Here is a 23381-nt window from a genome sequence, read left to right on the forward strand (position 1 = left end):
CCTTGCCGTCGGCACCGGTGATCACTTTGCTTACGCGGCCGGCCGGCCACATAGCTCTGGGCAGTGATTGATCAATAATCATGACGACTGTTCCTTCTGTCAAATTGTCTCTCTCCTTGACCCACTTCTGGCGGGTCTGTAGAGACGGTAGGTAGTGCAGTAGGAAACTGCTCCAAAACTTGTCGGCTAATACTTGGCTGTACCTCCACATTCGTCGGCCGTTCGCTTCTTCAGGCCGGTACATTGTCTGGGGTAACGCGGGATCTAGCCGCCCCATCAGGAGTGTGTTGGGGTCTGCGGAGATAACAGTGCTCAATCCACAGAACACAGGCTTCTTATTCTCAGCCTCCTCCTGACTGGCTTCCCTCGGGATAGGCGTGGGCCACTCTCCTTCCGGGAGCTTTAGGAATGCTGGGCCGTCACTGTAGACATTGCGACGGGTGAGGTCATCCAGGGGCATTCCCCGGGTGATGACGTCAGCTGGGTTCTGTTTTGTATCAACGTAGCGCCACTCTGTTTCTCCGGTTAACTCTTCGGTTAAGTCTTGAATCTCGGTGACTCTGACTCCCACGAAGACTTTGTACTTGCATGAGTCCGATTGGATCCAGGCGAGTACTGTCGTGGAATCTGACCACAGGATTGTTCTAGACACCGGTATGGTGAGCTCACGTTGGATGAGCGTGGCTAGGTGCGCTCCGGCTAGGGCTGCGCAGAGCTCTAGACGTGGGATAGATTGTTGCTTGCGTGGGGCTATTCTCGAGCGGGCGAGGACAAATGCTGTGTAGATCTCTCCCCCCTTTTCTTGGGCCCGCAAGTAGGCTACTGATCCGTATGCGACCTCTGAGGCGTCACTGAAGACGTGTAAGTCCATTTTACATGTCTCTGGCCTCACCGTGGGTGGGAAGTAGCTTCGGCGCATATTAACGCCTGGGAATGAGTGGAGCTCCATCTCCCACTCTCTCCAGGTGGATGCAAGGTGTGTGCGGGAATGGGGTCGTCCCAGCCCTGGTCCTTGTCCCACAATGCTCGTACAATCATTTTTGCCCTGGTGGTGTACGGTAGAATACATCCTAGCGGGTCATATTGTCGGGCGAGTGTTGTGTACACACTCCGTCTGGTGGTCGGCGCCGCCGCCGGCCTTCCCTGCTCCGTAGTCAGGGGCTTGTGTCTGTAGTGAAGCGAATCTGTTTTGAATCACCACACCAATCCCAGGGTCATCTCCTGGGCTTCTCCCGGGATTGTAGCCATCCAGGTCTCGCTGCTGGCTGCCTTGTCCTCGGAGGAGAGGCGGCGCAGTACTTGCGGATCGCTGCTGGCCCACTGCCTGAGATCAAAGCCGCCTTTGATCAATGAGGCGCGGAGTTTAATCAGGAGAGCCTCGGCTTCTTCCTGGGTTGAAAGGCTTTGTAGACAGTTGTCTACGTAGAAGCTGTTCTTTACGCTGTGTCGGACCTCTTCGTCCGCTGCTGGGTCCTCTGCTACATGTTTCTGTAGTGCAAATGTAGCACAGCAGGGGCTGCACGTCGTTCCGAAGGGGAGGACTTCCCATTGGTAGATGGCTGGGTGCTCATCTCCTGGCTTCTCTCTCCATAGGAACCGTAACAGGGGCTTGTCCTCCTCTACTAATCTCACCTGCAGGAACATTCCTTTAATGTCCCCGCTGATGGCCACCTTTTCCTGGCGGAAGCGGAGTAGAACGCCGAGTAGGGAGGGGCCGAGTGTGGGACCGGGCAGTAACTCTTTATTCAGATTTTGGGATCCGATCTGGTAGCTGCAGTTAAATACTATGCGGTCTTTACCGTTGTGATGGACCTTGTGGTGAGGCACGTACCACGATTCAGTGGTCTGGTCAGCCTCTTTAATGTCCATCTTTGTGACGTGTCCCGCTGTGATGAGCTTCTCAATCTCAGCGCGGTATACACTCTCTTGGGCGGGGTTCTTGGCTAAGCGCCGCTCCGTGTTCAGCAGGTACCGTTCTGTGGCTTCTGTCTTGGCGTGGAAAGTAGGCATTCCTTCTCGCCGCAGGAGTGGCGTGGCGTATCTCAACACGCCGTTGACCGGGACTCTCTTGGTCCCTGTCTCGAGGAGGTGAATGGCGTAAATGTCATCTTTAGAGCGAATGTCTTTCTTTCCGTTCTTAAAGGGCATTTGTTCCAAGGTCCATAGCCGCTCTACGTGTTGCAGGAGTGCGGTTTCTCCCTCTGTGACTCGGGAGTGGAGACATCTAGTGGCGGTACTTCGGTTGAGAGATTTGGCGAGCGGGCCTTGGAGAGTCCATCCCAAACGGGTCTCGACTGCTGCAGGACAGCCTCGGGGTCCGGTATGAACCCGGTCTATCGGGACAATGAGGTCTGCATGGTCGGAGCCTATCAACAGGGTCGGCATAGCATTGTCTATGAGCGGGATCGGTAACTTGCGCAGATGTGCATATTTCTCCATCAGCTTGGCGACGGGGTATGTGTACCGCGACAGTCCTATTTCTTGGCTGGTGAAAGCGTCTGTAATCTGGTACCGTCGCTCAGGCTGGCCGCTTGCTGCGATAGAGAATGAGACATTCTCGCCCTTTATCGTCTTCAAATCTCGTCTTATTGTCCGAATTGTCATTTGGGTTTCGCTTCCCCGCAGCCCTAGCTGGGCCGCAGCGGAGGCGAGCAGAAGGGTCTTCTCTGACCCGTCATCGAGGACGGCGTAAGTGTCCAGGACTTTATTCTGGTAGCTTAGTGTCACACGCACTACTTTTAGGAGTACTCGGGCTCCACTGCTGCTGGCGGGATCGATGTACATGACGCTCGCTTTGCTGCTGGATGGTGCGGGTGAAGGGCGCCTTCTGTTACTGTCGTGAAGTATGTCCAGATGGGCTCCATCGCACTTGGTGCACCTTTTCTTCAAGCGGCATTCGGCTGCCATGTGTGAGCGCGCACAGCGAAAACAGCGCTTGTTGGACTTTATCCATTGACTTGCTTCCTCCGCGTTCAGCTTGGGGAAGGAGTCACATTGCGCTAGCCAGTGTTCTTTCTCACAGTAGGGGCACACTATCTTCCACTTCTCCGTTCTGGAGGGGGTACTGTGGCTCCTGCTGCTCGGTACTGACTCCGATTGGTGCATCACAGTCACCGATCTTCTTCCATCATTTAGTCGTCTGGTTCCTTCTCTGGAGCCAGGGGTGCTCCGTCCGAATGTATCTAGCCGTAGGCTGCTGACTTCTCTCGCCAGGAAGTCTGCTAGATCGAGGAGGTTCGGTTCGGGGCCATTCGGGTCTCGGTGGTCTCTCTGCCGCCTAAAACGCTCCTGTCGAGCGGGCGGCAGCTTCTCCAAGATCCTTTCCACATTTGAGTTGGCGTAAAGTTCATGCCTCCCCTTCTCTCTCTGCGCTCCCAACATCCCTACCAGGGACTGCACTCTGATGGACAGGTCGTCCAGTGCTCGATTGTCTATTGCTGGGGGTAAGCGGTCGATGTGTCGGATCTCCTGGATCACGTAATCCCATATGCGCCCATACCTCTGGTCCAATGCTACCAGCGCTGCTGTGTATGGGGTGGTGGAAGTCGCGTAGGCGAGCGCTATATTATGTGCGCGGGGTACCTTTAAGTGCTTCAGTAGGATGGCGTATTTATGGCGTTCATCCAATACATCCACCAACATGGTCTCCAGACACATGCGGAGTTCTGTATACTGGGCCCGGTTCTCTTGGGTGAAGTCGGGTATCATAGGCGTGCCAATGTATGACGCTGATTGTGGATACATCGGCGAGCGTTGGGGGAGAGGCCTCCTAGGCGAGTCTCCTCCCGCTCCTTGGTATGGGCTGGTACCGGCAGTGTACCATGGCCCGCTTGTCCAGGTGCTGTTCCTCGGTGCGGGTCGTGCGTCGTGCTCACCCGTGTATAGAGTCGGGGGTCTGTAGCGCAGCTCCGCGGGAGTATAGCCTGGGCTGTACCGGACCTCCTGGTCCGGTAGAGTACTGTGCTGTCGTCGGGCGTGGTTCTCCTCCTCTTCCTCTTCGTCTTCAGTTAGGTCATCCAGTGCTTGTAGTCTCTGGTTTAGCCTCTCCACAGGATATGCTGCTCCTTCCCGGTTGCTAGGTCTCGCTTGGACCGGTGGGGGGAGGTGGTCTGTGGGGGGTATAGACCTCGTCTGTTGGTCAAGTTCAGGGTTGTTTACTCGGCTAGGGGATGCCGCCCTGGAGGTGTGTCTAGACGAGTTCCTGGAGCCTCTGGCGGAGGGAGAGGGTGTTGTCCGTCTGATCAGCTGTTCTATTAGTTGCGCTTGCTGTCTGTCGCGCTCTGCGTCCCGTAGAGCACCAGCAGCTGCTCGCTGGCTGTCTGCTCGGTCTCGGGCCACATTCTCTTCCCTCTGAATGCGTCTTATTTCTAGACGTATATGCTCTTCTTCGCTCCGCTGCTGGATCTGCAGTCGGTCGCGTTCAGCAGCGGCGTTCAGGCTGATGAGGAAGGCCTGCTGTAGGGTCCTCTCTGCCTCGCTGGGAGAAGGCGGTTGTATAGGGGAGCCTTCCCTCGGGGTACTCCTTGCGGAGCCTTGGAGCTCTATCTCCACGATGCTCTCCCCGTCTTCTTCCGTGCCGAGTTCTGTCTCGGTAGCGTTGTATTCCTCCCGGGACTCATCGGGGACTACTTCTTCAGTACTGGCGGGGTGTGAAGTCATGTCTGGTTCCCACTGGTCCCCCCCGTGAACTTGGTCAGTTACATTAGAACCCGTAGGGGCCTCTATGGTCGGGGTAGTCTGGGCGTTGGGGTTAGACATACTTTTACTTTCTAGTTTTACCGCGTTTACTGTTTGTAGAAGACTAGGTTGTTGACTGACAGCGTAAGCCTCTAAGTACTGAGGGAGCCGTCGTTCGCGCTGCGGGCGTTGGTTAGGAGGATCGTTTCGTGGAGTGTTCATCATAGGCCATTTCAATATTAATAACACTATATTAATATTACACTAATTACCATCCGGCTCGAAGGACCAATTGTAACTGAGGGGTACAATTCCCTGACTGTATTACTAGATATGATACTTACTACCACTACCTTTGTACTTAATATTCGGCCACCCAGTACTCGGCATAAATATATTATGATGAACACTGTCACGTAGATGAAACGGATCCAACACAAATGTACGAATTAGAAATAGGTCTTTATTTCTACACAGCGATGGTGTGTAGAGCAAGCACTTAATCAAATCAATCACATTTATGAATGGGAATGAGTATGCACTTTTATGGCAAGAGTATTCGTCGGTATATCAATAGAGAATGTCCAATCTCTGAAGGCGCAGGTGGTACATATACGACCTGGAATAGTTAAGGAATAACAGCAATGATACTTCAATGATTATAGACTGGATACACTAGGGGGGGTTAATCCGGTCGCTTGTAAGCCGACAGGAGTAGGAAGGGGGGGGGGGTAGAGTCCGGCTGCCTCATCCGGCCAAGGGTATCCCAGGTGAACCCACTGTAGTGCCGTTCAATGCGCCGGCGATCCTTGGACCACAGATGAAAGCAGGTGGACTCTCTGTGAGCCGGCTCTCTCCGGTCCACGGGGGAGAGACGTGAAGCGACCTCGTCTTGCAGAGCGTCTCCTCACCTTGCGTCCTCTCCAGGGGGGGGGGGTTCCAACACACGGCAGTGTCGGGGGTCTTTATCCATGGAATAATCAACGTATACAAAGCATAATCCGTGCCTGGGAAGGCGGGCTGTCGTCGGTAGAATAATCCGGTATACAGGTCCACTCGCTCGTCGGCTCTGGGGCTCCTCGGGTGCAATCTCACATGGGGTCGATCATCCTGGATAAACAGCCAGTTCTCTGCCCGAAACGATGGGGTACTGACTACGGTAGTATTCTCACCGCACGAAGCACTATATATTAACAGACTATTATTAGCTTAATAGACTACGTCCAACTCGACGATATAGTGCCAAATATGACTATTCAAATATTAATATACACGATGTCTCAATACCGATGGTAGGCCGAACTTGGCCTTACTCCCACACGTGGCGTCGCGGGGAGGCTTTACGTCTGTCACTCTATTGGAGGGTAAGAAACTGGACTGAAAAGGAAGTCCTACTTTAGTAGCGCAGTATATATACGCACTATGAACAAATAGTCCCATTAGTGGTGCGGTAGCCAGATTCCTACGCGGAACTAGGACTTGTTCGTACATGTTGAGCGGTACGTTTGAACTGGGTCTAGGGGGTATGGCAGCCTGGCACCAAGGTCTCGACCAATAGTAGAATGGAGACTATTATGGGATGTTCAGTAGGCTAGAATGGATATTCAATGCATATTGTACAAGGAATATACAAGGGATATCAGGGAATATTAGAGAATATACAAATACAATTAAATATATATAATAAATATATATATTCGGTTTAATCTGGCCCTTCACAACAATACCGATGTGTAAAAAAATTACCATATCGTCCGATATTATATCGGCGGCCGATATATCGTGCACCACTAGATATATAACTAATATGAGTAGGTAAGGGATATGATGTATATATAACTAATATGAGTAGGTAAGGGATATGATGTATATATAACTAATATGAGTAGGTAAGGGATATGATGTATATATAACTAATATGAGTAGGTATGGGATATGATGTATATATAACTAATATGAGTAGGTAAGGGATATGATGTATATATAACTAATATGAGTAGGTAAGGGATATGATGTATATATAACTAATATGAGTATAGGTAAGGGATATGATGTATATATAACTAATATGAGTAGGTAAGGGATATGATGTATATATAACTAATATGAGTAGGTAAGGGATATGATGTATATATAACTAATATGAGTAGGTAAGGGATATGATGTATATATAACTAATATGAGTAGGTAAGGGATATGATGTATATATAACTAATATGAGTAGGTAAGGGATATGATGTATATATAACTAATATGAGTAGGTAAGGGATATGATGTATATATAACTAATATGAGTAGGGATATGATGTATATATAACTAATATGAGTAGGTAAGGGATAGTAGGTAAGGGATATGATTTAGATATAACTAATATGAGTAGGTAAGGGATATGATGTAGATATAACTAATATGAGTAGGTAAGGGATATGATGTATATATAACTAATATGAGTAGGTATGGGATATGATGTAGATATAACTAATATGAGTAGGTAAGGGATATCATTCATTTGGTTCGCCAGCGGAGATTCCAATCATCCCGATCCTCCATCCATCCGGCCAGTTCCGTAGAGCTCTCCACACCTGCGTCCTTCCTCAGTATGTCCATGTATGTTGGCGACATGGGACGTCCTCTTGGTCGGCGCCTGTGTGTTGGCTCCTAGAGCACTAGCTTGCTAGTCGGAAGTTCCTGATGTCGGTGGCAGTGACCTGCAAGTTTCATCCTCCTGGATGCCACCTTGTCGCTCAGCCTTGGTAGTACCCTGTACAGATGCTTGTTGGTTACATGCTCGCTTTGATCGATGTTCAGTACCACACAAAGCATTCTGGTGTAGCATCCGTCCAGAGACTTCTGCAAGGTGGGCTTCAGGGTCCATGATTCGCAGTCATAGAGGAGTACAGACTCCACAGTTGCTTGGAAGAAGCACATTTTTTTTTATCCACTTTTTCTCTTTATTTTCTATTTTTCTCCCATCCCAATTTCCTATAGCCAATTCTCCCCTTCAATTATCCCCTCCCCTGTCTTGAACGTTGCTAGACTATGCCTCCCACTGGTCGGCTGTAGTGAGGATAGAAGCCTTGTATCACGTGTCCCCTCCGGTACACGAGGAGGCAGCCTGTCGCATCTTTTCACCAGACAGCGTGGACTCTCAGTGGCGAGGAGTAACGCGTGGGAGGCTCACTCTGCCCCCGATACTTCCTGTCTCTGCTGTACAGGCGTCACCCAACCGACCTGGAGGAGTCGCTGTCCACAACGTCCAATCCCCACCCATCGACTTTCCACCCGCTACCTCCGCCAATTGAGATAGTATGACGACTCGCCCAAGCCGCAGGCAATGCTGACTCGGGGGGTCGAGACCGGAGTCTCTTGCATTGGTGACGAGCGCAATCTCCGCTACGCTACCCAGCCGCCTAGGAAGAAGCAAATTTTGATGTGTCGGGAAAGACTGGATTTCCACACGCTATTTATGCCAGTCAAGGCCCTCCATGCCAGTGCCTTCCTCACCTTAATTCATTGGGCGCCAAAAACGTAATATCTCGTGTTTCGCTGCCAACCGTTGAGTGCCAAAAACATAATATCTCGTTGTTAGATCCTTTGATATTTTTCCTTTGATCCCCGTTCTAAACACTCAGCCAGAGCTCTCTAGGTCTCCCTGGCTCATCTGCCTACATTGGAATTGCAATGACGATCGAATCTCACCAGGTGGCAGTATCACCTACCTTTTGAACTGGGAACTGGGGATACCCAGTACTTGTCTTGTGATCCACTCCAGGTTTTTCCGCCTAGGAGTGGATCACAACATAGCAATCGGTGGAAGATTTGGTGCCTCAGAGCTATTCTTTCCCGTATGGTAGCCATGCCCAATATACAAGAGTAATTGCGATTGCCATGGGATTGACTGGGATTTATTCATTTTGGAATACTTTCTGACTGAGGTAAGGTCAATCTTAGGTAACCTGCTGGTATTATTTACGTAAAACATGCTTCTGTACAGATCACAGTGTCGTGTTTTACCGGACGTAAAACATGCTCGACAAACACGATTGTAGTTTCTAGTTAAAACGACCCCCCCTTGATGATTTTGTGAAGACACATAGTACATTGTATATACCTTTGATTTGGAAGTATTTGGGGTTTCAGGCGATCAACCAGAACGATTTGGGCATATTGCATATGAGTATGCATATCTTTCATATCTATGAAAAAATACTGGATTATTTTGGAAAGGGGTGATGTTTAGCGTGTAATAGCGCACAAACTACAGTATGTTGAAATGAACTGATTAGTCAGTGATGGACTATGAACAATGCCTGTCAAATGAGCCATACTATTGTCTCCATAGCTATAATACAGAACACATGATGGGTCTGCATGCAAACATCGCTAAAATAGTCAATAAAGCTGGCGCCATTGAGTACAGATGGGGAAAGGGCGTGGCGCCCAAAGAGTTAAGGTCCCGCTCTGTTGAGTTGACCCAGGAACCCAGGTATTTGAAGTCACTGACCTCTGCCAGAGCATTGCCTCCTGCTATGCTGAGAGGTGGATGGTCCAGGGATGTTATAAGTAATGACCTCAGTCTTCTTTGCATTCAGCCTACCTGGCGCATTCTGCCTCCACTCTGTTCAAGAGCTCCTGAGTTTGCTCCACACGGTCAGACATCAGGCAGATGTCATCTGCATAATCCAGGTCTGCCAGGACCACTGCAGGGTTTCTTCTGGACTTCAGAGGTGTGATTGTGAAGCCCAGCTCTTGCTCCCGCCCAGTAATGGCTTTCCTAAGCGCGTAGTCCAGGGCTACAGTGAAGAACAAGGGGGCAAGAGTGTCCCCTTGCAGCACCCCTGCATGGATGTCAAACTCCTCCCTTTCACCGTCTGGGGTTACCACCTTGGCTCTTGTGTCCCTGTACATGGTCTCTATAGCCCAGAGCAGGTTAGGAGGGACCCCGTAGGCTTTAAGGATTTTCACCAGCACACCTCTGTGTATTGAATCAAAAGCTTTCCTGAAGTCAATGAAACAGAGAACCGCTGTAAGGTTGTTCTTTTTCACCTCCTCGATGATCCTCCTTAAGGGCAGGATCTGGGCTATGGTGGTCCTTCCCTTTCTGAAGCCATTTTGATTGTCCCTCAGGTGGGGGTGAATGGCATCCCGAATCCGGTTAAGTATCATGCGGATGAACACCTTTGCAATGATACAGGTCAGGCTGATGCAGCGATAGTTATCCGGCTTAGCCAGGTCTCCAGACTTCGCTACCGGGATGATGTTGGCTTGGTGTCTTCCATCAAAGCCCAGTTGCAGAACTCCAGCACAATGTCGTTGAGTTCGCAGATCCCAAGGACCTCCGGGGGGATGCCGTCTGGCCCAGCGCTTTTCCCCTGCCTCAGGGTGGCCTTGACTCCATGGCTGTAAAGGGGCCATCATCAATCTCGAGATTTGCGATGACTGTAGGTATCTCCTCCTCAGATCCTTCCACTGCCGGGTGCGTTCCTAGGAGATCCCGGAAGTGGGTGAACCAGGAGGCCACCCTCTGTCCTAGGCTGCAGCCTGCCAGCTGTCCCGCCCTTGGCCTCTTGCGCCCACTCATCTCGTTGATGATCCTCCATGACCTCGATATGATGTAGATATAACTAATATGAGTAGGTAAGGGATATGATGGAGATATAACTATTATGGTGTAGATATAACTAGTATGGGTCCATATATAACTAATATGAGAAGGTAAGGGATATGATGTAGATATAACTAATATGAGTAGGTAAGGGATATGATGTAGATATAACTAATATGAGTAGGTAAGGGATATGATGTAGATATAACTAATATGAGTAGGTAAGGGATATGATGTAGATATAACTAATATGAGTAGGTATGGCATATAATGTATATATAACTAATATGAGTAGGTATGGGTACATTATAACTAATAATGAGTAGGTATGGGATATGATGTAGATATAACTAATATGAGTAGGTATTGGATATGATGCAGACATAGTACAGCATGTACAGTGCACAGAGTGGGTATTCAGTATGTATATACAGGTATGCAATGATATTCAGAAGTTTTGTGTGGTAAATATGAAGCCTAAAGGAGGTCCTGGGTTGAGTGACAGCTGTTCTACATAATATAATGAGTGTCTGAATTGGTTGGAACAGAGGAAGGGGTGTGTGTGTGTGTGTGTGTGTGTGTGTGTGTGTGTGTGTGTGTGTGTGTGTGTGTGTGTGTGTGTGTGTGTGTGTGTGTGTGTGTGTGTGTGTGTGTGTGTGTGTGTGTGTGTGTGTGTGTGTGTGTGTGTGTGTGTTTGTGTGTGTGTGTGTGTGCGTGTGTGTGTGTGTGTGTGTGTGTGTACGGACTGCCCAGACCGTACAGGCTTTTAAATCACTCTTGAAAACCTACCTGTTCTCCTTGGCCTTCCCCCCTACTTAACTACCACTAGACCCCTGACCCTTCTATCCTCTTTGTTTTACTGTGTCCTACCAGTTTTTATTACTTTCATTGCTTTATTATGTTTTTAATCTTATATCTTGCACCATATTGTTTGTTTTGTTGCTTTCATTGCTTTGCTATGTTTTTTTATTTCTTTCTTTTAATCTTATACCTTGCCTCACATTAATTTGTTTTTTTATCAACCTGCTTGTGAAGCACTTTGGTGTCAGCTGCCGCTGCCTGGAAATGTGCTATACAAATAAAACTGACTTGACTTGACTTGACTTGTGTGTGTGTGTGTGTGTGTGTGTGTGTGTGTGCATGTGTGCGTGTGTGCGTGTGTGTGTGTGTGTGTGTGTGTGTGTGTGTGTGTGTGTGTGTGTGTGTGTGTGTGTGTGTGTGTGTGTGTGTGTGTGTGTGTGTGTGTGTGTGTGTGTGTGTGTGTGTGTGTGTGTGTGTGTGTGTGGGCGGGGTGGGGGGTTCTTGGTAGGGGTTTAATGCTTCACACATTTTGACTTGATTCTATTTTAGACTCTTTATGCATTAGCGTGTATTTTACACTACACAGCTGTAATTATATAGATGATATGCTGTATACAGTGTATACAGCAGCTTGGTTTGGCTCAGAAAAATATATTCTTTTATTTCATGTACAGTATATTTTTATGTAAACAATGAAAATGAGCCTTAAACAGTATACTAATAGCAGTAGCCATACCACACCACCAGTTGAACTGAGATAAACACACAGACCTAGAGAGGAGAAGCAATAAGGAGAATTATCAATAGTTTTAAATTTCGATACACTATATTGAATGAAAAAGGTTTTAGAATTTTCATTTCTGTATTGATATTTAGTTACACCCCTACATTGTGCCTGGGTATAAACTCCAGTTTATTGATACCAAATCACAGTATGAACATTCCATAAGTGTTATTCAAGGTCTTGGGGTCTTTACGCTATCTTTCAAGTGGTAGAATATGGCTCGGTAATGGTGTCAACCTCCGATGCGCTGCAGCAACACATAATGGAGCTGGGGAATGGCCATCATTATGTTTCAAATAATCATAATGCTCCTTTAACACTTAAAAATACAACATTTATTATGCATTTATGACTAGGAAAAACTGACACACAATTAAACTTGAGGTTCCAGCTTTCAGATAATGTTTAATACCATACCGCTATGTGGTATCTGCTGTTGACCTTGTATACCCCCCATCCACCCAATGGGATCTATGTAGGTCTCAGTGGTATGGAGAGATTTGTTCACATCCTCAAATCAAAAACTGAGCTGTACAGTATTATAGAAATAACTGAAAATGAATTCTACTTTAGGCTGGATTTTCCCATTCACCTTTAACCATGGCATAACCTGGTGTGGTTTAACCTTTAACCTTGGCCTCCATGCCGTGGTTTTCAGAGAGACTGGCTGAGGTGCATCTGAGTAGCAAGTACAGTATAGTTCCTGCCAGTAGGGACTCTTCAGATACAGCCCTACATTATAGTGACACATACAAGTATACAAAAGGTACCACAGAGTCAGGTACCAGAGAGGCCTGAGCTATGTAGGCAAAACCAACCGGCAACTCAAAACACGCATCAGCGAACACCGCAGCAACATCAGATGTGGTGATGAACATAACCCAGTTGCAGTACATTTTAGACAGGCAGGACACAATATCAGCACATTAAGATACACAGGCATTGAAAAGGTAGAGAGACCAGCCAGAGGAGGAGACCATGGCAAACTACTTTTGCAGAGAGAAACATATCATATACACACCCTTCAGACTATGGCCCCTCTTGGACTTAATGAAGAGTTTGACATTAAACCCTTCCTGTAAATACACACATTCTGTCTGGTTCTGTTTTTTAAGTTTTCTCATTATATATTGTTTTCTCTATTTTACATGTGAAAGTGTGTTACATCTAACTACTACTGTTATTGTAACTATGTATGTTCTAACACTTAAGCTGTAATATGTTTTGTAAATTTGTAGCCTATAGGCTAATTGATTTAAACCTTGACCTGGTTCATCCCCTAGTATGTATATATACCCCACCTCTTTTCACATGTTGGTGACACTTGAAAAAGGCCACAGGCCGAAACGTTGTGTTAAATTGAATTAAACTTGGGAACACTGCAGACGGTGTGCTGACTTCTTTTCACAACTTTACCACAGAGTCATGCCATCTGATACACACGCTGCCCTGTCATTTCTATACTGCGGAGAGCGTTTTGGCATACGTGCACATGTGTACACACACACACACACACACACACACACACACACACACACACACACACACACACACACACACACACACACACACACACACACACACACACACACACACACACACACACACACACACACACACACACACACACACACACACACACACACACACACACACACACAGTACAACTCAACAACCTCAAATCAGTTTGAACAGTCAGCAGACAAAATGTAGGTTAAACTACCACACAGTATTACACATAATATGCTACATAAAGACTTTATTACCAGAGGACCCTAACCGGACCTTTAAAGGGACCCTAACCGGACCTTTAAATGGTCAATGTGTACAATTAAAGGTGAACCCAGACACTATGGACTCAAGTGTTTTGTTTTCCAACACTTAACTTGGTAGCGTTGAGACTTGAGTAACTCATTGGGCGCCAAAAACGAATAATCTCGTGTTTCGTCGCCAACGCTTGAACGCCAAAAACGAGATATCCTTTGATCCCCGTTCTAAACACTCGCTCGGAGCTGCCTGGGTCTCCCTGGCACAGCTGCCTACGTTGGAATTGCAATGACGATCGAATCCCTCCAGGGGGCAGTATCGCCTACCTTTTGAACTAACGATATCAGTTGTCTTCCAGTACTGAGTTACCTCCGGCTGCTTCCGCCTCAGAGTGGATCAGGACATAGCAATCGGTGGAAGATTTGGTGCCTCAGACCTATTCTTTCCCGTATGGTAGCCATGCCCAATATACACAAGTAATTGCGATCGCCATGGGACGACTGGGACGATTTTGGAGTACCTTCTGACTGAGGTAAGGTCTATCTTAGGTAACCTGCTGGTATTTTTTTTTTACCTTTGATTTGGAAGTATTTAGAGTTTCAGGCGAGCAACCCGAACGATTTGGGCACAATGCATATAACGCGTCATATCTTGCGATCTATGAAAAAAGACTGGATTATTTTGGAAAGGGCCGATGTTTAGTATGGAATAGCGCACAAACTACAGTATGTAGAAATGAACTGGTTAGTCAGTGTTGGACTATGAACAATGCCTGTCAAATGAGCCATACTATTGTCTCCATAGCTATAATAAAGAACACACGATGGGTCCGCAAACATTGCTAAAATGGTCAATAACGCTGGTGCCATTGAGTAGAGATGGGAAAACAGCGTGGCGGTCAATGAGTTAAGCAGTGCCTCGCTGCCGGAGAGGAGCCAGTTGTGCTCAGCGGGACACATGAAGTGATCTGGTCAGTGTTTTCATGTAGAAAAGCGAGGGCAGCGCCGTGCACCAGGGCCTGGAATCATTACACAGTCAAACAGGAATGCCGGTTTCACTCTGTGTCATAAGAATTTGACATCGAGGCCCGTTGTTACAGTAACCCGCGTCTGGAAACTCAAACCGAATAGCCTACTTACCTCCTAGAAAGTATGCAGCGGGTCAATGCGAAAACACATCAACTCCACACAGCGTCAGATCGACATATACAATCAGGTGTTTTTTTTTTATCATAATAATACTACAAAAGGTTCTAAGACAACATGATAATATATATATAAAAAAAAAAAAGGATACTTAAAAAGTACGTAATGCAGTGTGAGCCGTCCTCTGCTCTGTCACCAGTGGTTTGTTTTTAAACGCCTGCAGTTTCTGGCCCACAGTGCAACAAGGTCACCGTTGGAGCAGCGGCGAGGAGGAATGTTTTGAGGAGAGAAAGAGGGACAGCTGCCCCCATCTACTTTCTCAATGTGATTCAATCAAGATCCCTACCACCGAATTCTACCACATGAAGAGGACAATAAAAAAAAAACATACAATGCATAGAAAAGTCACCTTCTGGGATTGGATTTCCAACCGTGGTCACTCAGTGCAGTTGTTGTGATCAATCCGGTCTACGTCGTCCACCATATAACAGTCCCCTTATGATAATGCGGTTCCCCCCCCTCTCTCTCTCTCTCTAGGTCCAAACAACACAGAAGTTTTAGTCCTTACCCTTCGCTCCATAAGTGTGCGGACGCCGTCTCCTGTGACTCCATCTCTGAAGGCACATGATGCGTCTCTCTGTAATGTCCAGCTTTTCTCAACCTCTTGAGGAAACATGAATGTCTCCCTCCACCTCTGTCTCCCCCCCCCTCCCACCACCCCCCTGGACACAGACAGCTGCACTGGGGCAGTCACAAGTGTAGGGCTCCTAGCCGTCTACTGACTGACTGCCGGCTGTCTTATGTACACAGTCAGGGTCTTTCACTCTCTTCCATCGCCCGGCTGCTCCCTGTGGCTCTCAAGCGCTTTCTCCCACCCTTGTAAAAACATCTTGAGCAGCCAGTGGGCAGTAACTAACTGTGAGAAGAGGTGAGGCACATGTGTGGAACCCTGGGTTGCTTGGGGAGACGGCTCGGGCCAGCTCACAGGGGATTGGCCGCTCTGAGATTCCTGGAATTACTCAAGGGCGAGCGGATTGGCGGAGGGGACTTAACGCCGGCCCTTTTGTGGGCGGAGTCAGGTAACTTAACCCTTGAGCTTGATGGAGTGAGAGCAGCAGAAGTAGCAGAGGAATCACAAATGTGGACGCGAGAGGAAGTGCTGCCGTCTCCAAGCTCATATTCTCGCTGCCTTGGTATTTCCTTTGTTGATCTTGTATTTTGGGCTTGGCCAGTGTGTCCCGGGGCCCTGCAGGACAACCCTCCATCTGTCTATTGGTATGTTTCATGTGCTACTCTCGGCTTCTCAGCGTATCTCGCAGCGCGAGTGGCTGACTTCACAATTTCATACACAAGCAGTGGGAATATTATATCGATCACACAAATAACAGTTGATAGATTATCCCAGATAAGATCGTCTGATGAACGTCCTAAAGGTAGAACTATATCATATCACCCCCCCCCCCCTGCCCCTCTCTCTCCTACTTTTTAGTATTGAAATATACCAAGTCTTTTCTCTGTTCTTCACAACCAGCATTCTTTTGTTCCCCTTTTCTTTTCCTTTTATTTCTTTCTTTATTTGTACATCCGGAAGTATGATTTAGAACCAGACGACCCAATTGGATCATTTCACCCCTCGCGCTGGGATGAAGCCAACCTTTCACAGCTGCCATGAGTTGACATGGTGTTATTCTGAGTTCCAGACTGGCAATGTCAGCGACTGTGTCTGAGAGGAGGGGGGAGAAGAGGAGCCGCTCTCTCTCTCTCTGAACAGCGCCGGGCTTTGACCTAATTTCTCCCCGCGTGCCGAGAAGAAGGAGGCGCAAGGAGGTACAGACTTCAGCTGCCATTCATACATCCCAAAGAAATCCTCTGGCACGTCTCGCTTTGCACATCATGCCAAGTCATATTTGTCAAATTAAATGTTGCCAGGTTACAGCAGATAACCTCTAAGGTAACAAAGTAACAGGACCTTCTTCTCATAACAACTTTCATTCATTACAGAAAGTCTCCAAGCACTGTGATGTAGTTTCCAAAGCAATGCCTCATGCTAAATCTATCAATCATATTAAATAGTTACCTGACATGTGTTTCATCTGCACAATGCTCCTTGAAGAGTCACAGGATGGAATTCATAGGCTCCATTATTGCAAATTCATCAGATTTGGAGTGTTTCAGGCTGGTGTCTACAAGTGAAGATCCACTCTTCCATTCACGATAGTTCCTCTTCTGACACACACACACACACACACACACACACACACACACACACACACACACACACACACACACACACACACACACACACACACACACACACACACACACACACACACACACACACACACACACACACACACACACACACACACACACACACACACACACACACACACACACACACACACACACACACACACACACACACACACACACACACACACAGTCACAACATCTACAACTGGTTGGGTTTAATAATCTCCTTTAAAATTAGGTGGATTATGGGGAGAAGCAAACGCTGCAAAGGCTGGCTGCTGAAACAGTAAATCACTGCAATCTGGCACCTATGGGCCTCAGCCAGTATGAACCAGCACAAGAGCCAGTATGAACTAGCATAAGACTCAGTATGGACCAGCACAAGAGCCTGTATGAACCAGCACAAGACTCAGTATGAACCAGCACAAGAGCCTGTATGAACCAGCACAAGAGCCTGTATGAACCAGCACAATAGCCTGTATGAACCAGCACAAGAGCCTGTATGAACCAGCACAAGAGTCAGTATGAACCAGCACAATAGCCTGTATGAACCAGCACAAGAGTCAGTATGAACCAGCACAATAGCCTGTATGAACCAGCACAAGAGTTGTTTTTAAATGGTAAGGCTAACATATTGTGTTTCACAGAAACAAAACTAGACTCATCTGTTCAGGATCCAGAGATTGAAATCGAGAACTATTCAATAGTCAGGAGAGATAGAAACCAGTATGGAGGTGGCGTCTGTGTGTATATTCACAAAGATACCAAATGCATCAACCGTACTGACCTTAACCATGACGAGATTGAAACTGTATGGATTGAAATCTTATTTGAAAGGGCAAAATCAGTACTAATAGGCATAATCTATAGACGGCCAGAACACAGTGGCTTCTATGACACACTTGATGGGTGTTTAGCTGGGGTGTCTTAGCACCCGTCTTCAAGGCCTTCAGTAGGCTTTGTGATCTGCACGGCCTCAGCCAGCTAATCAACCAACCCACATAAGGGTATGTGAATCAACTCAGACTACCATTGACCTCATCCTGACCTCCACGATCTCCAATAAAGGGGTTATAGCATGCGGGTTAAGTGATCATTATATGATATTCTGTACCCGCAAAAAGCTAAAGCAAAAGGCTGGCTATCACAAAACAGTCACATCTAGAGACCTCAGAACCTGGACTGAGCCTGGACTGGTCAGATGAGCTCAATGGTACACTGGTTGAAGAAACCTGGCTTGGCTTCAAAACCAAATTCTCAACAATACTATGGCCCCCCTAAGAACCACCAGGGTAAAAAATCGCGCTGAGCCATGGATGCACACTGAAATACTGACCGCTATGAAAGCCAGAGAAAAAAACGAGTTTCGTAAAAGTCAGTCAAAGCTTATCAAAAGGACGAGCAGTGAACTCCAAGCCCACGTGACTGAACTCAAACTAGAAAGAAACAGACTAAGAAATTACGTAAACTCCATGATAAAAACAGCTAAAAAAATCGTCAATGACAAAACTGAGGAAAACAAAAATAAACCATGTGAACTTTGGAAATTACTCAATAATCAACTAGGCTGCAGTAAAAAACTTAAAACCAGGTTCTCAAACATAAACATAAAGACGGACAACACGCTCATCACAGACAAGCTGGATGTAGCCAATTACTTAAACACTTTCTTCACAAACATAGCCACAACACTGGTAAAAAAACTACCCTCCCACTCAGGGCAGTATGGGGTAGAAGAACCTAGGCGTCCACAAAGACGACTTCAAACTGGAAATGGTAACTACAGATGAGGTACTCAAAAAACTGAGCGCCCTCCAACCGAACAAGGCCACTGGCCATGACAACATCCCCTCCAAATTCCTCAGAGACTCAGCAGCCGCCATCACCCCAGTCATCACACACATAATAAACCTCTCCATAAAACAGGGACACGTCCCCAAGGACTTCAAAATTGCGAGAGTAACACCCCTGCACAAAAAGGGCAGCAAATTAGACCCAGGCAACTACCGCCCTGTTTCTATCCTTACATCCATCTCGAAAGTCATGGAAAAAATAGTATACGAACAGGTCGAAAAGTACCTTGCGGAAAAAAATCGAATCTACGAATTCCAATCTGGCTTCAGAACATCCCACTCCACTGACACATGCCTTCTCTATTTGAACGACCACATCAAGCAAGAGGTGGATGCGGGCAAATACTGCGGCATGGTCATGCTGGACCTACAAAAGGCCTTCGACACTGTCAATCACACCATTCTGATTGACAAGCTAAAAGCAATTGGTTTTGATAGTCTATCAGTGAGCTGGATACAATCCTACCTGGAGGGGAGAGAACAGATGGTGGAGGTAAACGGTACCCTATCCCCCCCCCTCACAGTGAACTGTGGTGTTCCACAAGGAAGCATATTAGGACCGCTACTGTTCCTAATTCATGCAAATGACATGTCGTCAGCTTGTGACTGCAACTTGTTCCTTTTTGCGGACGACTCAGCCCTGCTGGTCTTTGACAAGAACAAGTTACAGGTTGAAAAAACCCTCAGCTCGGAACTAGGCAAAATCTGCATATGGCTCGCCGACAACAAACTAACATTACACATGGGCAAAACAGAGTCCATTCTCTTCGGTTCAAATAACAAACTCAGCAAGACCGACGGCTTCTCAGTTACAGTGGGTGACAATATTGTCACAAGGAAAGATGAAATTACCTACCTGGGTTCCATCCTAGAGGCTAATCTTTCCTGTGGCAAAATGGCATCCAATGTAATAAAAAAAGTCAACCAACGAACTCGATTCTTGTACCGGATCTCCTCTCTGGTAAACAAGAATACCCTGAAGACTCTGGCAGGAGCACTCATTCAAGGGTACTACGACTATGCTTGCACCTCATGGTACCAAAGCACCTCAAAGGTGCTAAAAACCAAATTAGTCAGACTACTGCTTGACCTGACTCCTAGAACCCACCTCACCCCTGCCCACTTTGACAATCTAGGATGGCTTAGAGTAGATGACAGAGTACAGCAACTTGCAATGGGCCTGGTCTACAAGATACACTACACGACCAAGGTACCCATGTACATGTCAAAATACTTCCCAAAGGTCAGTGAATACCACGATCACAACACCAGAGGGAGCTCCACAAATCATGTTAAACCCAGATTCGGCTCAAACAAGGGACTAAACACGTTTCGCAATTATGCCACATCAATGTGGAATGCCCTACCCAAAGCTGTAAAGGAATGTGAATCACTACCCACTTTCAAAAACACTCTAAAAAAACACCTACGGGAGACTGCAATTCGAAACTGGCCCCTACAAATGTCCTAACCCAGTTGTACAGTAAATTACCAAGTATGGCTTTGTCAGTATTCCAATGTACAGTGTACAGTGTTCCCCCCCCCTACCCAACCCCCCCCCCCCCCCCCCCACCTCCAATGTACAGTCCTAACCCACCCGCCCAACCCCACCCCACCCACCCAACCTCCCCCAATGTACAGTTTCTACGTCAAATGTATATACACTCTTTTTCTGGACACTTTTTGTATCACAAACAGTACTGTATTTGCAAATTTGATATGTCATAAATGTATAGATGTAGCAGTACTGTCTATCTGTATGTCATGTATGTCATATATGTTATGATGAATTGAAAATGGGGGACCCTGATGTAAACAAGACGAAAGTCTTTCTCTGGTCTGCATCCCCTTAACAATTGTATGTATTGAGCTGTACTGTACTGTACCCATTCTGCAATCTGTTAATAAACTTTTCAATCAATCAATCAATCAAACACACTCACTTAAATAATCAACTCACTGTAGCACCCACTTTACCCACTTTAGACACTTTAACACACTTTATATTTATTGGTAAAGTGATTTGCACTACAACTCATACCTCATTGCACCTTACGCTAAGTTGTACCTCATCCCATTTCTGCATTGTACTGTATATTGTATTGTAACTCAGTAACTTTTTCCCCCTACTCTGCATTGTATATTGTATATATTGAAGACTTTTGTTTACACTTGTTTACGTACTTTTGACTTTCTATTTTATACGTATCTATTTTTATCTAGCACACTCTCAGGAGCAAAACAGAAAAAAGCATTTCATATAAAAGTATTCTGTATTTTTGTATGACAACTAATCAAGAAACTTGAAACTTGAACAACACATCCATGATGTACCCATAGACACACCACACATTCATGTACCCTCTGCTACATATGCACTTATTCACAGGAACATTTAAAAAGGTTTTAAAAAAGCATTGCAAAATCATCATAGTAGAAAAAATATTGCACATCGGCGGAAAGTATTGCACGTTAACGAATACCATTATTGCATTATTGCACATGTCCCAACCTCTGTCATATTGCACATACAGTATATATTATAGTGAGGTAGATGTAGATGTGGTGGCAATAGGGGGGGGGGTGATTGTTCAGTTCAGTGATCTGATGGCTCTCGGGAAGAAGCTGTTCTGCAGCCTGGAGGCGCAGCTTTGAAGGCCCTGTATCGCCTCCCAGATGGCAACAGGGAGAAGAGGTGGTGAGAGGGGTGCGTTTCATCTGCTACTAGCTCTGCGGAGGCAGCGCGTTCTGAAGATGTCATCCAGTGTGGGCAGGCGGAGACGGATGATTTTTTTGGGAGGTGTTTATGACTCTCTGGAGGGATTTTCTTTCATATCTGTGCAGTTTGCGTACCATGCTGTGATGGAGTAGGCCTATGTTGGAAATGCTCTCAATAGAGCAGTGGTAGAAGGCCTTAAGCAGCTCAGCAAACAGGTTGATTTTTCTAAGTGTCCGTAAAAAATAAAGCCGCTGTTGGGCCTTTTTTACCAGTGCAGTGGAGTTGGTGGTCCATTTGAGGTCCTCAGTGATGTGGGTCCCTAGGAACTTAAAGCAGGGGACTCTCTCCACTTCCTCACCTGCGATGATTAGGGGGGGAGGGTCCACCCTGTGTCTCCTGAAGTCAATGATGATCTCTTTTGTTTTTTTTATGTTTAATGTGAGATTGTTGTCCGTGCACCATCCAGTTAAATTGTGGACTTCATCTCTGTAGGCAGACTCATCGTTGTTTGAGATTCGTCCTACCTCTGTTGTGTCGTCTGCAAATTTGACTATAGTGTTTGAGGGGTGTATGTAAATGCAGTCATATGTGTATAGTGAGTAGAGCAGCAGACTCAGTATGCAGCCTTGAGGTGCGCCAGTGCTGAGGGACAAGCTGGAGGAGAGATGGGAGCCGAGGCTGACTGTCTGTGGACGATTGGACAAGAATTCTCTGATCCACCTACACAGGGGGTCACTGAGACCCAGGTCCAGTTTGGTGACCAGCCTACTGGGGACAATGGTGTTGGACGCACTGCTGTAGTCTATGAAAAGCATCCTCACATATGTCCTGTGGAATGGAGGCACTGGCTGGAGGGCTCAGAGATCCCCTTCCTGGTCTGGACGGACCATAAGAACCTCACCTACGTCCAGACGGCCAAGCGCCTGAACTCCCGCCAGGCCCGCTGGGCGCTGTTCTTCGGCCGGTTCAATTTCACCCTGACCTACAGGCTAGGCTCCAAGAACATTAAGCCGGACGCCCTCTCCCGGCAGTTTGTCCCCGAATGGGGTCCCTCACACCCTGACACCATCCTCTCCTCCTCCTGCTTGGTGGCTTCCGCCACCTGGGAGATCCAGTCTGTCGTCCGGGAGGCTCAGCGCGTCCAGCCTGATCCAGATAACGGCCCACCTAACCGGCTTTTTGTTCCCAACCTTGTCCGCTCCCAGGTGCTCCAGTGGCTCCACGCCTCCCGGTTTGCCTGTCATCCTGGGATCGCAGGTACCATGTCCCTACTGAAGCGGCACTTCTGGTGGGTCTCCATGAGGGAAGACACCCACGCCTTCGTCCTTGCCTGCACCGTCTGTGCTCGTGGGAAGACTTCCCACCGACCACCTGCCGGGCTCCTCCGTCACACGTCGCTGGTCACACGTCGCCCTGGACTTGGCGGCACGGTGGTGTAGTGGTTAACACTGTCGCCTCACAGCAAGAAGGTCCAGGGTTCGAATCCCGCTTGGGGACCAGGTTTCCATGATGCCAGTTACCCAGGTGGGGTATCTCCCAGCCCAGGCCTTTCTGTGTGGAGTTTGCATGTTCTCCCCGTGCTCGCAAGGGTTTCCCCCCCGATAAGATAAACCCAATCGAAAAACATGCACAACAACAAGATCGCTAACACTGTGGCGTCCTTGACGAAGACGGACAGGAGCACTTGGATTGGTCCCCTGGCGCGGCTCACGTTGCGCCTGTCTGCTCCCGGCTGCCATTGGGGGGGAAGGACGACAGGATGGGTTAATCGCAGAT

The 23381-nt window shown here is 47.3% G+C and overlaps 1 protein-coding gene across 1 annotated transcript in view; it reads right to left on the reverse strand.

Annotated features, from left to right (window-relative positions):
• Positions 1-15467, reverse strand: part of kiaa1614 (KIAA1614 ortholog) — an 80640-nt gene extending 65173 nt beyond the window's left edge. The window contains exon 1 of the mRNA XM_084310790.1: positions 15349-15467. The gene's annotated coding sequence lies outside the window, so the exon portion shown is untranslated. The remainder of the gene's footprint in view (positions 1-15348) is intronic.
• Between the last annotated feature and the right edge of the window lie 7914 nt (positions 15468-23381).

This window comes from Notolepis coatsorum, assembly GCF_963971535.1.
Source record: "Notolepis coatsorum genome assembly, chromosome: 3".
NCBI classification, from domain to species: Eukaryota; Metazoa; Chordata; class Actinopteri; order Aulopiformes; family Paralepididae; genus Notolepis; species Notolepis coatsorum.